The sequence below is a fragment of the Tauraco erythrolophus genome, chromosome 9 (genome assembly GCF_009769465.1).
Source record: "Tauraco erythrolophus isolate bTauEry1 chromosome 9, bTauEry1.pri, whole genome shotgun sequence".
NCBI lineage: Eukaryota > Metazoa > Chordata > Aves > Musophagiformes > Musophagidae > Tauraco > Tauraco erythrolophus.
In genome coordinates, this window is record NC_141473.1 from 36,060,250 (window position 1) to 36,074,142 (window position 13,893).

Consider the following 13,893-nt stretch of genomic DNA (forward strand, 5'->3'; position numbering starts at 1 on the left):
TTCTGTAATTACCAATATTATGCAATTTGTGTTTGTTTTATAGAAAATATTACCATAAATCTCATGAGTCATTTATTTATAGCTAGAAAATAACAGAAAAATGGCCATCTCCTTTCTGCAAAGAAAAGCACAAAAAATTAGTAAAGCACAGCATAACAGCTCTAGCTGCCACAAAATTCTTAGATTCTGGAGGAATCGTTATTTTCTTACGTTGAGTTTGCAGCGATCGCATCAGGGAGGAGTGCTGAACGAATCTGAGTCTTGTGAAATGGAGAAGGAGGATGGGAATTAAACGAGTAGGTTTCTTTGCTGTTTAATGCATTCTGGTCTTTGCTTGTGAAACATCATTATAGTCGTCTTACAAGTAGCTGCTTTCACATCTAGTGCAGGTGCGATGCAGTAGTTGTGTATGCCTGCAAGACACAACACTGGACAGAACAATGGAGGTTGCCAGGGGAGAAAGCAGCACTGTGACACTCTACTACTGAATTCTCTTTTGAACAATCCTTTCCTGTATCCAAAAAGAATGCACCCAAAACTGGGCCTGGGCAAGGTGTCAAGCTGTTTTATGGGAATCTTGCATTTATTTCAGAACCTGTAAATATAGTGAAACAAAAGTTTTGTTGGAAAATTACTGCATTTCAAGTTCTTTCAGTCTCCATTTCTGTGAATGCTTACCAACAGCAGGTTTTATTTATTTAGGGCTAAACTCAGTGGTGCTTGAGCTGTGTGTCTTGAGTTTGACATCAGTGAGGTGGTTGGGAGATGGAGGAGAGTTTGAAGTTCTATTTTTACCTTAATGAGAGGATGGTTTTGTGGAACAGAATTAGTGTATATGATATATTCTCGTCACCTACTGTTTCTTATTAATCACAATCTGCTCTCCGTACAGAATATATAGAATGCATGTATGTTTACACACACCAAGCATTTTAAATTTGTCGTCACAACACTGAGTTACTGTTGCAACTATCTGGCCAGAGGTTTGTCATTTAACAGTTGGGTTGATAAAGATATGATCAGGTTCAAAGTGTGACAGGACTGCATGTGTTGAAACACACTGTATATAAATAGAAAGCAATAGGTATTAAGGCCATTGTAAGCAGAGCAGAAGTTTTACCACCAGAGATCAGGCTTTCTTCCATCAGCTGGGAAGAAACATAGTAAGATTTAGTCAAAAGAATAGAAGAAAATCTTCCAGATTGTCAGAAAAAACATCTCACATGAATAATTTATTCTTTTGACTTTGTTTTCCTGGCATAACCAGGGCCTCAGTAGCTTATAGTACTCTGCAGAGTTGCAACAGTTAAATAGACATATCCAAATAATGAATTCTGAAATTCATGTATTTAAAATATAGTCAATAATAACTAGAAGAAGTAATACCACATTCTCATTTCAGTGACACATTTTTCCAATGCTTTTACTAGCAGCTAAATTCATGAGCAATCTGTAGACTGGTGTAAGTTCATTGGAAAGTTGACAAACCAGTGTAGTAAATTAACAAACACTTGTAAATGTGCGTCTGTTTATGGACAAGTTTTGTACATGACATAGGACTAAATATACTGGAAAACTGTGTGTCATTATCCTTGTTCTACTCAGGATACTAAATAAAATAGAATTTGCATTTAACAATATGTTGGTATCTCTTAATAGATTTTAAGAAGCAGTCCATATAAAATAATTTATTTTACATGCTTTGGCAGATAGGTTTATCAAAGCATACTTGTTAGGTAAACTCATTATTATTGTCCCTCAAATCTAGGCCTTTGTTTTTAACATAATATGTTGTGTATATTTTCTTTCAGGAGATTGAAAATTTGCATTTTAGGAGTTGGTTACAAAGTTCTTGTCAAAGCAAGTTCTTGTCTTGTCCGCCTGGACGCGTTCTTGTGTGATCTGATCTAGGTGGTCCTGCTCCGGCAGGGGGATTGGACTCAATGATCCTTTGAGGTCCCTTCCAATCCCTAACGTTCTGTGATTCAATGCAGTTTGAGGCAAATCATAGAAGCAGGCTGTTCTTCATGGTATGTTGTGGATTTTTTTCTTATACCACTAAACCAGGTGTTGATATATAAGTATCAACAGGGATTTTCAGATTTGAACTAGATAGTCTATTGAACTAATCTGACAAATAATTTTTTCTTAGTATTTCTTAATGACATAAAGCACTTTTTCTGTTGGACATCATGTATTTTAACCTGCATGTGTTGATGAGTGTAATATCAAATAAGGTTGTATTTTTTTAAGTTGCCAAGATACCAGATAATCAGCTTAGAGTTTATTCCATCAAAAGCAATTAGCTGTCATCTACAGAGATGCAGTACCTTGTCATTAACATTGATGTGATAACACATGCATGCTCTTTGAGTGTTTAAATCAGAGGATAGAAGCAATCTCTTGTTCCCGTTAACTATAATTAATGCATGATTTTTTTGTGTTGTATAACTGAGTCATAGAGCTGTTAGTAAAAGATGCTGTTAAAAACTTCTGTATTTTTAAATATTTTTGGGAAAAGGCAGCCGTTGGAACTACATGCTAGCTATGATACTGGAACTACCACAACTAAGTGCAATAAAACATAACTGCCGTGTTCTTACAGCTGATAGTGTGCAATGCTGTGAGACAACTGAGCAGTGCAGATGCTGTGAGGGTGTTAAATGCACCAAAAAGGCTGAAGTGAGCAGAGAATGCAGGGAAGCCCCATTCAGCCTTGGTTAAGCACTAGACAAATACAGCCATCAGTCTGACTTACTGCCGGAATAAAGCTTTAGAACAAATTGTGTAACTGAGCAACTGACCTTCCAATTGAAGTTGGAATTTGCATCCTCTTTATCTAGGAGACATTTACCATCTTTTTAATATGCTTCTTGCTTGAGCTTATTAAACTACAGCCAGTGCTTTTAAAGCCATATGAAAGGAGGGGAAGAGCTATGACGAAATGCTTTCCTGTTTCCAAAGGTCAGACACAGTATCCATTCGTGCTGTGAAGGTACTAACGTGTACTGAAATGTATCCTGGTGATTTCCATGAAACCACTATCATGGCTTATAATTGAGGGCTTATATATGTCCTTAGCATTGAACTTAATGTGCAACTAGAACAGTGATTCTAGCTGTCTTAGAGACTGAGACTGTAAGACTTTTGAAGTTGTATTCATAATTTATGTCAAATATCAGAAGAGAGATTATGAAACACGTGTATATCAAGGTGCTTCCGAGTGATGTGTGCATACTGGAACTTGTTTTGCAATTATGTTGAGTGATCAGTTCTAAAACCGTTACTGGGTTTAGAGTTTTATTAAAACAAACTGATAAAACCCTGCAATAGAGATGTGTTGGGGACAGTACTAGAGACAGACTGCAATGAGCAGCTGAATACTGTTGACTGAACTGCATAGTGTAATAAGCGGTTTTGACATAGGATCCCTTTCTTACTTGCTTTCTAGTCATGTTTGCATCTGACTTCTGCTCACTCCAGTTGGTTATCATGTCTTGTATGTATAGTGTGTATTCTGGAATCGCGTGCTGGCAAGTCTAAGCGTATATATAGGATCGATCATAGGATACCTCAGATTGGAAAGGACCTCAAGAGGGCTCCAGAACAACTTCCTACTCAAAGAAGGGTCAGCTGTCAGGCCAGACTAGATTGCTCAGGGCAATATCTGGTCATGTCTTGGAAACCTTCCGGGAGGGGGACTGCACAACCTCTCTGGGCAACCTGAACCACTGCTGGGCTGTCTTCCTGGGGATAAACGTCTTCCTTGTAGGCAGGCTGAACCTCTCTTGTTCCAGGTTACTCCTGTTGTCTCTCACCCTCTCACCATATGCCATGGTGCAGAGCCTAGTGTCATTTTCTTGATGACCTTGTCTTGGAGGGGCTGCTCTTAGGTGCCCCCTGAAGCCACCTCTTGTCCAGGCAGAACAGGCCCACTTCCCTCAGCCTTTCCTCACAGGGCAACTGGTCCATGACTTGATGGCCCTCTGCTGAACTTGCTTCAGTTGATCAAACCTTTCCTGTTTTGAGGGGCCCAGAAACTGGATACATTGTCTGGATGTGGTCTAACGAGAGCCAAGCCCAGGGGCATGATCACTTCCCTCAGTCTGTGGGCGCTGCCATGGTGCATATGGCCCAGGATACTCTTGGCCTTTTTTGCTGCCATGGCACACTGCAGATTCATGCTTAGCTTCCTGTCTGCCAAGACCCTCAGCAGAGCTGCTCTCCAGCCAGGCAGCCCCTGGCCTATGTTATTGTTGCAAGGGGTTCTCACTTCCCAGCTGCCAGACTTTGGTTTTGGCTGGTTTTTTTTTTTCTTAAATTTCATAATGTTCCTTACTGTTCTTTATCCAGTCACTGAATACTCCTTGCATAGACTTGATACCTTCAGGAAGAACTCTCTTTGATCTTCCTGACCACCACTAAGAGACAGCCATATTTTTCCCTTAGATAAAAATAAGTGACAAACATAATAATGTCTTCATTACGGATGATGACATTCATTGCTTCTGTTTTGAAATTTCAGCTAGTCCATCTAGGTCTTACAAGGTCCATGTAGAAAGAAAGATTTAGTTTTTCTACTTTCTGACTTGCGGCATCTGAAAAATAGAATAGGTCCTTTCTTCCTACAGATACATTTCAAGTTAGGCAGGAATTGTCACTGGAGTGTATCAGTATCAGCAATTTCACTAGGAATAATGAATTTGATGAGGAACTGAATAGCCTTCATCTGCTATCTGAACTGCCTTCTACTGTATGATTTTTTTGCTGCAGCTGGAAGCTGTCAGGTTGAATGTGGATTGTGACCCCTCGCCCAATGGATACGAAGCTCAGAGTCATTCAGGCACTTACACCCGAAGTGTATCTGTCAAGGACATGAGTCAAAGAACAGTATGTTGTGTTCGTAAGTAAAACTTACCCATTTGCTACACACATTACCTTAAAGTTGGTATTCTAATGAATTCTGAGTACTTCATGTGCCTACAATAATAGCCTTTATTTGGCATGCATACAAAAACTTCACATTCATTAACTCAGGGCAGCTATGCTAATCAGTCCTTGAAAAGGTAGCCTTCTGTTTCTCTCACCCATTTGGCTATCCAGTGCCAAGACTTCTTTTTTATTGATACGATCTTTCCTTACTTATTCAAAACCATTGCTAGTGGAAGGAGACAGTTTTAGCACTGCGTCTAGCAAGATCAACCTTCTTTTCTCCTCAATAAAGTTCTAACATTAAAATAACCAGATAGTTTGATTACAGTGGCTAGCCTGTCTCAGGAAGAAAATTATGATGCATTTTGAGGGTTGAAGCCAACCTGAAATAGAGCTGTTTGCTTTTGGGATCAACATTTATAGGTGTGGTGAACAGGTATGGTTTACCTGAAACGTTAAAGTTGTAAAACCAGGCACAAGCTTAACAAGTATGTAACTTTTTCCAAGAATTCTTCAGACACATCTTGTCTATTGTTTCAGTTTTTGAAATTGCATTAGTTCACTCATACTGCAAAATTTAATAACCAAGTACAAGCTTTTCAGTCGTTATTCCAACTGAGTAGTATTTACTCTAAACTGTATAATAAAATTATGGAATACTAAATTACTACTTTAAAGTTGAATATTTCACTGTAACTATTGGAGTAAGTGTTAATCAGCATGAATAGCAGTTACGTATTTGTGCTCTATTTATTCCACTGAGAATATTTTCTGCAAGTATTTAGTTCATTTTAAAAAGTACGATTTTTATTTATTTAGGTAAATACCTATTTTTTTCCTCCAAACTAGACATTGCTCTTTAATAAAAACGCATAAGCCAGTAACATATACTTGTTTTGAAAACTACATTTTTTAAATCATGTTTCGATTTTAAAAGTGCCAATTTTATGCAAAGTAATGAACTGTTGCGTATGCTGTAATTTATTACATTGATTTGGGATAGGGGCTCTAACATGAACTTTCTTGAGAGAAAGCTAAGTTAAAGTGGAAAAGAAGTTTTACTGTATTCAGTATTATTATCTCCTTGGAAAGTAATGAACATGAGAAGCGTATAAGGATAGTAGATGAGAAAATGTATATGACTTGAAACGAATTTTTAGTTGTTTGCCGTACGACACTTAAGCATCTTTTTCTTTCATGTAGTAGCACTGGAATAGGGTATAGAAGTGGAGAGTTATTTGGAACATAAAGGGGCTTTTCTTCCATAAAAATAAACATTCATTTGCAAAACCAAAGAAAACTCAGAATCTTTTAATTCTGAATGCTGAGTTATGGAAATCAAATCTTATTATTTAGAGTCTAACTGGACATCTGTCATCAGATGAAATGTTCTGAGACTGCTGTTGTGCCATCAATGGCAGATGTTTATTTGCTAGAATTTGTCTTGGAGAACAGAAGTTGTGTTCTGATAATAGATAGTTGCTTTCAAAATCAAAGAGTTGTCAGGAAGTTTATCTCATGTTTTGAAATATTAAATACCGTTGATCCATTGCTTGAAATAATGGAGAAAGTGGCAGATGGGGTGATCAGTTATATTGGGAGGTTTTTTTCACTATACATCAGCTAGCTAGTTGAAAATGTATGTGAGAGAGCAAAGAGGAGAGACCCACTTGTCGAAAGATTGATTTCTACTACAGCAGTTCAAAATCTGAAAATATGGCAGGAGAATGAGTCAGGTGTATCTGTTTTGTGCTTAAGGGCTTCATATGGGGAAAAGCATGACTCTTGTTTTAAATAGCCTTTCAGTGGGAGAAAAAAGATAGAGGGAACAACAAGGGGAAAAAATAAGGAAGGAAAAATATCTCCATGCATATTTGGAGATTTCCTTTTTTCATCTTTGCCATTAAATACAAAACCATCTGGATAACCATAGCCAATTAACAGACTTAAATAAAACCCAGATATGTTAGATTTGGAAGACTGTGTTTTTTTAAATGTAATAAATTCATTTTCATGTCTTACAAAGCACTGAACACATCAATAGGACTCACTAAGGAAAATGGTACAGAAAGTTTTAAATATATTTATGTTTAGGCCTTAAAGCTATGTTTTTACACATTTCACTGGCATAATCTAGAGGCATCAAAATTTATAACTTTTTTTTTTTTAATCTGTATTAGATGACATTGTTCTATGCTAAAGAAGCAGCACAACCTGCCAGTTAGGATTGACATTGTTGCCTATGGAAACTATTTTTTGTTTTTTGAACAAGTTTGTTCACTCTGTCCATGGTACCAGTTAATTGCATGAAATCTTACAGAAACAGAGAAAACTAGCTGTCATTAAGGAAGATCTGAGTTTGTCCTACCATGACATCTATGTGAAAACTTTCCTTTTAATGTTTTTTTTAAATTAAAAAAATGTGGTCTTTTTGTTCTTACCAGCGAGCCAGCTCCTGAGCAAGACTTCTCTATTAACATTTACGAATTTGGTTCCTCATGGTTCTGAGTCACTGTTTTATTTAAGTTCAACTCGAGTTACCTCAATGAAGAAGGTAGCCATAGAATCTTTTTGAAGTACAGCTGAAACAATTGTTTATGTTTGTAGAAAGAATTACAATGTAAGCATGAGAAAGTATATCTGTAAACATGCAGAGATAGACCGTTTGCCCATCAAATGGAAAAGAATGCTGGAATTAAACCTTTGGTTTGCAGCCCATCTCCATTAACAGGTATGCGGGGTTCAGTTCTGGTCCGCTAGAATTCAGTATCAAAGCATACATTGACTTTTATTGTACAGGATCATGTGCTTGTGTATTGTTGACAAGAGTAGTTAATTTATATTTGTTAATCACAGTATACTTTGATACGCCTCTGTTAAATTTCCTCTTGCAAGCGTATGCAAGATGGTATATTATTATATGGCACATTAGCATACTATTTTTCCATGTTTTATGCTTTTTCATTGAACAGGGTGTATAAATAGATGAATCAGAATTGTGTACTAGAAGGTGTTTGATATAGCCCAAGTCCTATTTGTGGCAGATATTGTAAGTTTTATAGTAGATCAACAAGGAGGGAAAAGAATGAGGGTGATCTTAGAGGTCCATTTGAGAGGTTTCCCTATGCACGTGGTTTTCTTTTTTGTCATTCAATAGAGCATCTGCATTCTGCAAATTAAGTCCCTTGGACTAGACAACAGGAGGATTTAGTAATGATGATGTGTGTTTCAGTTTTGTTTGCCAAGCTTGAGATCTGATTTTCAGAAGTTCTGTCCAAATGAGGTTACTTACCTTTCAGTGCTAAGATGATTTTCTCTTTTAATTCTTCTGTAATTTAGAGATAATAATTCAGTATCGTCTAATAGGAGTACGTTACAGATTAATCCATTACTTTTTTGCAAAGTACTGAAATAATACAAGGATGAGAGGCATGGAAAAGTTCATCTAGCATTAATCATTCTGTCTTTAAACTAAGACTTGAGTAGCATGCAATAAATATTCTGACGTGTTAACATGCCTTATAAAGAACAATAAGGATTAAACAAAATAGTACCTGCTGGGTGCTTAATTGACCAGCATTCACTCTGAGCAATAACTGAGGCTGGAGTTCTTTGGGAAAAACAGTTGTGAACATGTAATGACAGATAATTACAACTCACACACAAGGGGATGGATTATGTTTGCAGAGATACCAAATGCCAAAACCAAGATTATTTTTGCACCTGTAGCATCTGGTCCTATGAGAAAGTAAATTAGACTATATAGACCCTTGATCCTGTACGATGACTTTCTTATATTCTTATGAAGTATTTTAATTGGCAGATGTGGAATTCTTCCTCCCATGTGAAAAGAGATAATTTTTACATGGAGCATCTGTCAGTCATTTAAGCATCCAGGCCCATAGAATGTGCAGGAAAATAAAAGTCTCAGGAAATTTTACTTCTAGGATTGTAATGATAGATCTTAGACCCATCTTTCCAGACATCTTCTCAAGATCAAGGTCATCCAGAAATGGATCTGTGGCTCAGGCAGTAACAAAAAGTGCCAAGTCTTTTAATGCCTGGGAAGATTTACATCAGACTTATAATCAGACGACTTCTTATCTTAGGGTCAAAGTGATTTACAAGTTGTCTTGCATCTGTCTGCAATTTTACAGTGTTGCACATGATGAGGTAGTATTCTTCAAAGTTGATTCCATTGCCCTCAGGCCAAAAATACTGTGGATTGAGACTTCTTCCATGTCAGCAAGAACTCATAGGACTCAGCCACATTTGCTCTTGTACTTATTTTTTCACTCTTGGGGAATATGCAGACCCTTTTTATCCCAGCTCTGCGGGATGATTAGATGCACTGTAAACAAAGGATTTGCAACCAATCATTATTTTCTATTCCATTTTAATGTGGCTGTGTCCTTAGAGTATACAATTTAAGTTTTAATTAGTTATTAACAGTAGCCATTGCAGTTAGATAATTCCATGAAGAAAAGGGAAAACAAATTGCTTAAAACTAATCTGTGTTCCTTTTCAGCACCCTGAAAATGAAGGGTTGCCAGGAGAGCAGAAGGGAGGAGGAGGAAGAAACACTGGTTGAATACACACCATTTTTCCCCCTCAAAACGTCAATAACAGCTTATTTGAGTTTATTGTCTAGATTTCCAGGGCGTTAAAAGTTTTTGCACCTGCAGACAGTACTGTGATGTTGGTGAAAGATTTGCCGTAAGAGGTTCATGTGTATACAGCTAGATGTGGATAATTATAATAGAAGGAGATGGAGGCTACAGACTGCAGTTATGTAGGAGAAAAATACTTAGTCCAGAAGCTTGTTGAAATATCTCCTTTTTCTCCCAGGAATAATATCATGGTGAAAGTAGTTTTGCAGCATTGATGTGGCACTGCTGTCTTACAAAACATGGTTTTATTTTTAGTACTTTCTTGAGAGATCGAGAAGCAAATTGTGTGATCCTCACTATAAAAAGTTACGGATTTTTGAAAATTCCTTTCCATAAATATACTATGAGAAATAACCTCCTGAAGCCAACTGGTGTTGTATGTACTGACAAAGGAGTTTTAGTCAATACTTTCATAAAACTTTGTGCTAGAATCTGCCTTTTCACAGCCTTCGTAAAAAAAGGCAGGTACAAAATGAAGTAGAAACCTGTAAGATTGCCGGAGGAAAAGGGAATTGGCCTAAGCAGTTGAACTTTGGTAATGGAGGAAGTGCACAAGGCATCACCGATATGCCACTGGGATCTGTTAGGGAAATAGTCTTTCAGATATTCTATCAAAAATGTTTTGGTTTATTTATATTGACTTACAATCAGCCTGCAAAACCAACTGCCTTTCTAAAACACTTACTGCATTCCTACATGGCATGTGAGTCCAGAACTAAGCAGCAGGCCATGCAAGTCAACAGAGCTTCAGACATGCTTGAAGTGAGGTGCACTGGTTCAAATGTGATGCGGAATCTGACAAGGTAATGGAATATTTTATTCACGGTTTGGTACTCAGAGCTCTTTCATTCTTAAATCTCAAAAAAAAAAAAGAGTAAGTTTTGTTTGGTTTTGGTTGTTTGGGTTTTTTTAAGGGAAAAGTAAAAATTTCTTTAGCAGACTGCAGGTCCCAAGGTTGGAAAATACCTTGGGATATGGTGAGTTTTACAAGCAATGAGTAATATAAACTAAAAAGAAGGTGCTTCTATAGTGGAAACTAGAACGTTCGCTGTTGTATCTGGTGTGGAACAGGACTTTGCCTCCAGCCGAACACAGAAAACTGTTCTTCAGCTCAAGTAAATCAGCATCATTCCTCCTGAGCTGAGTATTTTATTAAGATATTTCTCTTCTTTGATCATGTTCTAACAGACTTTCATGTTACTGAGCCAGAATAACTGCTTACTGCATAACTCTGGTTTTACAGTACCGTGATTCCATTGTTTTCAGTGGAACTACGTGATTTAAAACTAATACGAATAGAAATTTGAGTTATCGCCTGTATTTTCCCTTCCTAATGATACAGAAGACAGGCCTTTCATTCACTTCATTTGGTCATATATTAATATATAAAATCCTTGAAATAAAAGACTTTCTGAAGGACTGGAATGATAATTTATGTTTCTAGTATTCTCTGTCGAACAGCAGACATTAGAAAATTTTCTTCAGTCTCAATCATCTTTGTTAGCTCCTGGAGCTGAAGGAGCTCTCTTTCAACTCAGTAAAGGTTCACTTAGTGACCTTGTCTGCCATGGTCTTGAGATGAGTTGGATTTCCAATTTTTCAAACCCCATACTTTCAAAACATGCTCTCTTCCTCGTTATCTATTTCTCCACAATATTTGAACCTGACACCCTTTAAGTTCTTTAGGACCAACCTATGTGCTTCTGGGTACATTATTCACTTATTCTTTGTAAAGATCATCACTCTGACCTGCACTAAAGAGATGGGAGAGTTTTCAGCTAATAACACTGGTCCCCAAACCTTCTGAAGAGTTTCTCCACTATCTTAAGCTTCCTTTTCGAAGTTGTGTAAAGTCTGTCATAACACCCTGTATGTGAAGACAGACTCTGTACTTCGCATCCACTGAGTCTGCAGGTACAGGCTCTTTAGGAAGTCCTTCAGGCACACAGGCTGCTTTCATTTTAACTGTACAAAGATACTGCAGCAAAATCTTACTTTTGGGAGCACTGCCATCTTATTCGTGAAGAAAGGCCCAGTAGGGAAAAAAAGAGAAATGCAAGTAATTTGATTTCTATCTTAGCCTACAGGGAGCTGAGGAGGCACGCACACATGTTCTGAGAAGAATGCGGATTTGCTAGTGGATACCTATTCAGATTGTTTTGATTTTTTTGGGGGTGTTGCTGTTGATGGGGGTTGTGTTGTGTTCAGTTGTTTCGTTTGTATGGATTGGGATCAACTAGAGCAAAAAGTCAACAAAGAGAGGAGAAGAGAGTTAGAGCTTCTTTTCTGTTAGAGTTGGTCTTATTACCTATTGTTATCAACCAGCTAGTGAGGAGGCAGAGTGCTGGAACCAAGAGAATTGAGGATACACTGCAAGCCTGAACTTAACTTTCAGAGCGAAAATGCTATTATTTGGACTGTGTGAATATGAAAATGATCTTGCATGTGAATGGTAATGATTGAAATATAAAGTACAGTTAAGAAACTGGTAATACTATAATTTCTTTCACTGCAACTTGGTGGTGTACTTTATAATTACTTTTTAAGTTTTAATGTCAGTGATATTTGAGTGTTTTAGATTATTATTAATAATTGGCCTTAAGTGCTTCCAATGAACTGCTCAATTTCTAATTTGAATTTATGAAGTATTTAATAATACTATAGTGAAAAATAGTGATGAAAAGAAAGAGCATATGCTTCTGATCTTCTAATAAAACTTTTTTCTGCACAAAAAAAAAGATTTTTGGTAAGATTCAGTTCCTAATTAAATGATAAAATAGAGAAGAGGCATTTTAGGGGCACTACATTTACATGGTTGTCTCATGTTAGTTCTTTTCCTCGAATTAGCCTTCTGTCACTACCCACTTACCAGTTCCAGTGGTATTTTTGAAGGGAGATTTTCTCTGCAATGTCTTAATTAAAATCCAAGAAAGAAGGATATGAAATTTAAGCCATCTGAAAATCCAAATAATGAGTATATTTGTCCTGATTGTCTAGAGTTATTCACTGTAATGTCTTGAAGTATTAATTTCCATTGGCTTGGAGTGGTGTTAAAATTTTAGAGATACATTAAGTGATCTGTAGACATTAACTCCGCACAGCACTGATGTTCCATGCCTCAGTTCTCCATCATTAAAATAAGGGTAGTATCTCCTTCATTTTACCCTTTTGGGTTTTTTTTGGTATATAGCTTAAATGTAGAGATCTGAGCCTCTTTCTACTGTGTATGCTTCATAGCAGGGTGGACTCCTTGACTACTACTGTTATACTGATCATAATAACAAATAAGAGCAGTTACTTCATCAGCTATCAGGGTTTCTGTTCAATGTTAAGACCGTAGTCCTCTTCAATGTGCTTTTAATAAAATCCCATAGACATTTTTTCATTACTCTTCTGCTATTCTGAAAATCTCTTTCGTATACCTACTACTTTGGGGTTTTATTTGAGTTAAAGCTTACATTAGCTGACAAGACTTAGCAGTTTCTTATGTAAATCAACCTGCCATTACTCACTTAGTTTTATTTTGTCTTGAATTATTCTAACCCTTTCTCCTCCCTCAAAATAGGAAAAATAGTGTGTTTCTTCACTGGAAAATGTAGACACTTTCTCAAGGGAGTATTTAATGGTGTTAATTTTCAGAACCATAGAAACAAAAGATGCTTAGAGCTCTCATCATAAAGAATATACAGAGATGAGTTTGTCATCAGCGTGCATGCAGTCCTTATACTGTCAGTTATGAAAGTTCAGGCATAGACAGTAATTTCTGACCTAACTTACTACTACTGATTTCGAGCAAGCAAATAATCAGTGAAATATTTAAAGATACAGAAAGAGTACCTGCAAAAAAAATAAAATGAATGCTAGTAGTGTGAAGTGAAGATGATTTGTTTATGCTCCTTCACAGTAAAATATGTTTTAATTTTTTTCAACTGCATTGCTGTAGTGATTTGAAAGCCAGATCACGTTTACCAGGGGCATTATTACAAAACTGGAATTAAAGTTCAGCCTACTCAAGCTATCTGTATCATAAAGCAGTCAAAAAATTGCTGATGACAGTTGAACTATTGATAGTTTATCAAGTTTTATGGACTAATGGAATGTAGATTAACAGTGTTGTGATAATAATAGTTTCATAGGACTGTTTTTAAACAAAGACATTGATTAAAGAATGTCTATTAAAGATTATGTCTGATAGTTCTCTAGAAAATATTTCTTCTTTTTTTTTTTCCAGCATTTAATTGAGAACCTCTAAGATGTAGTTTACTTATTGAGGAAAAATGTGTCAAGAAAT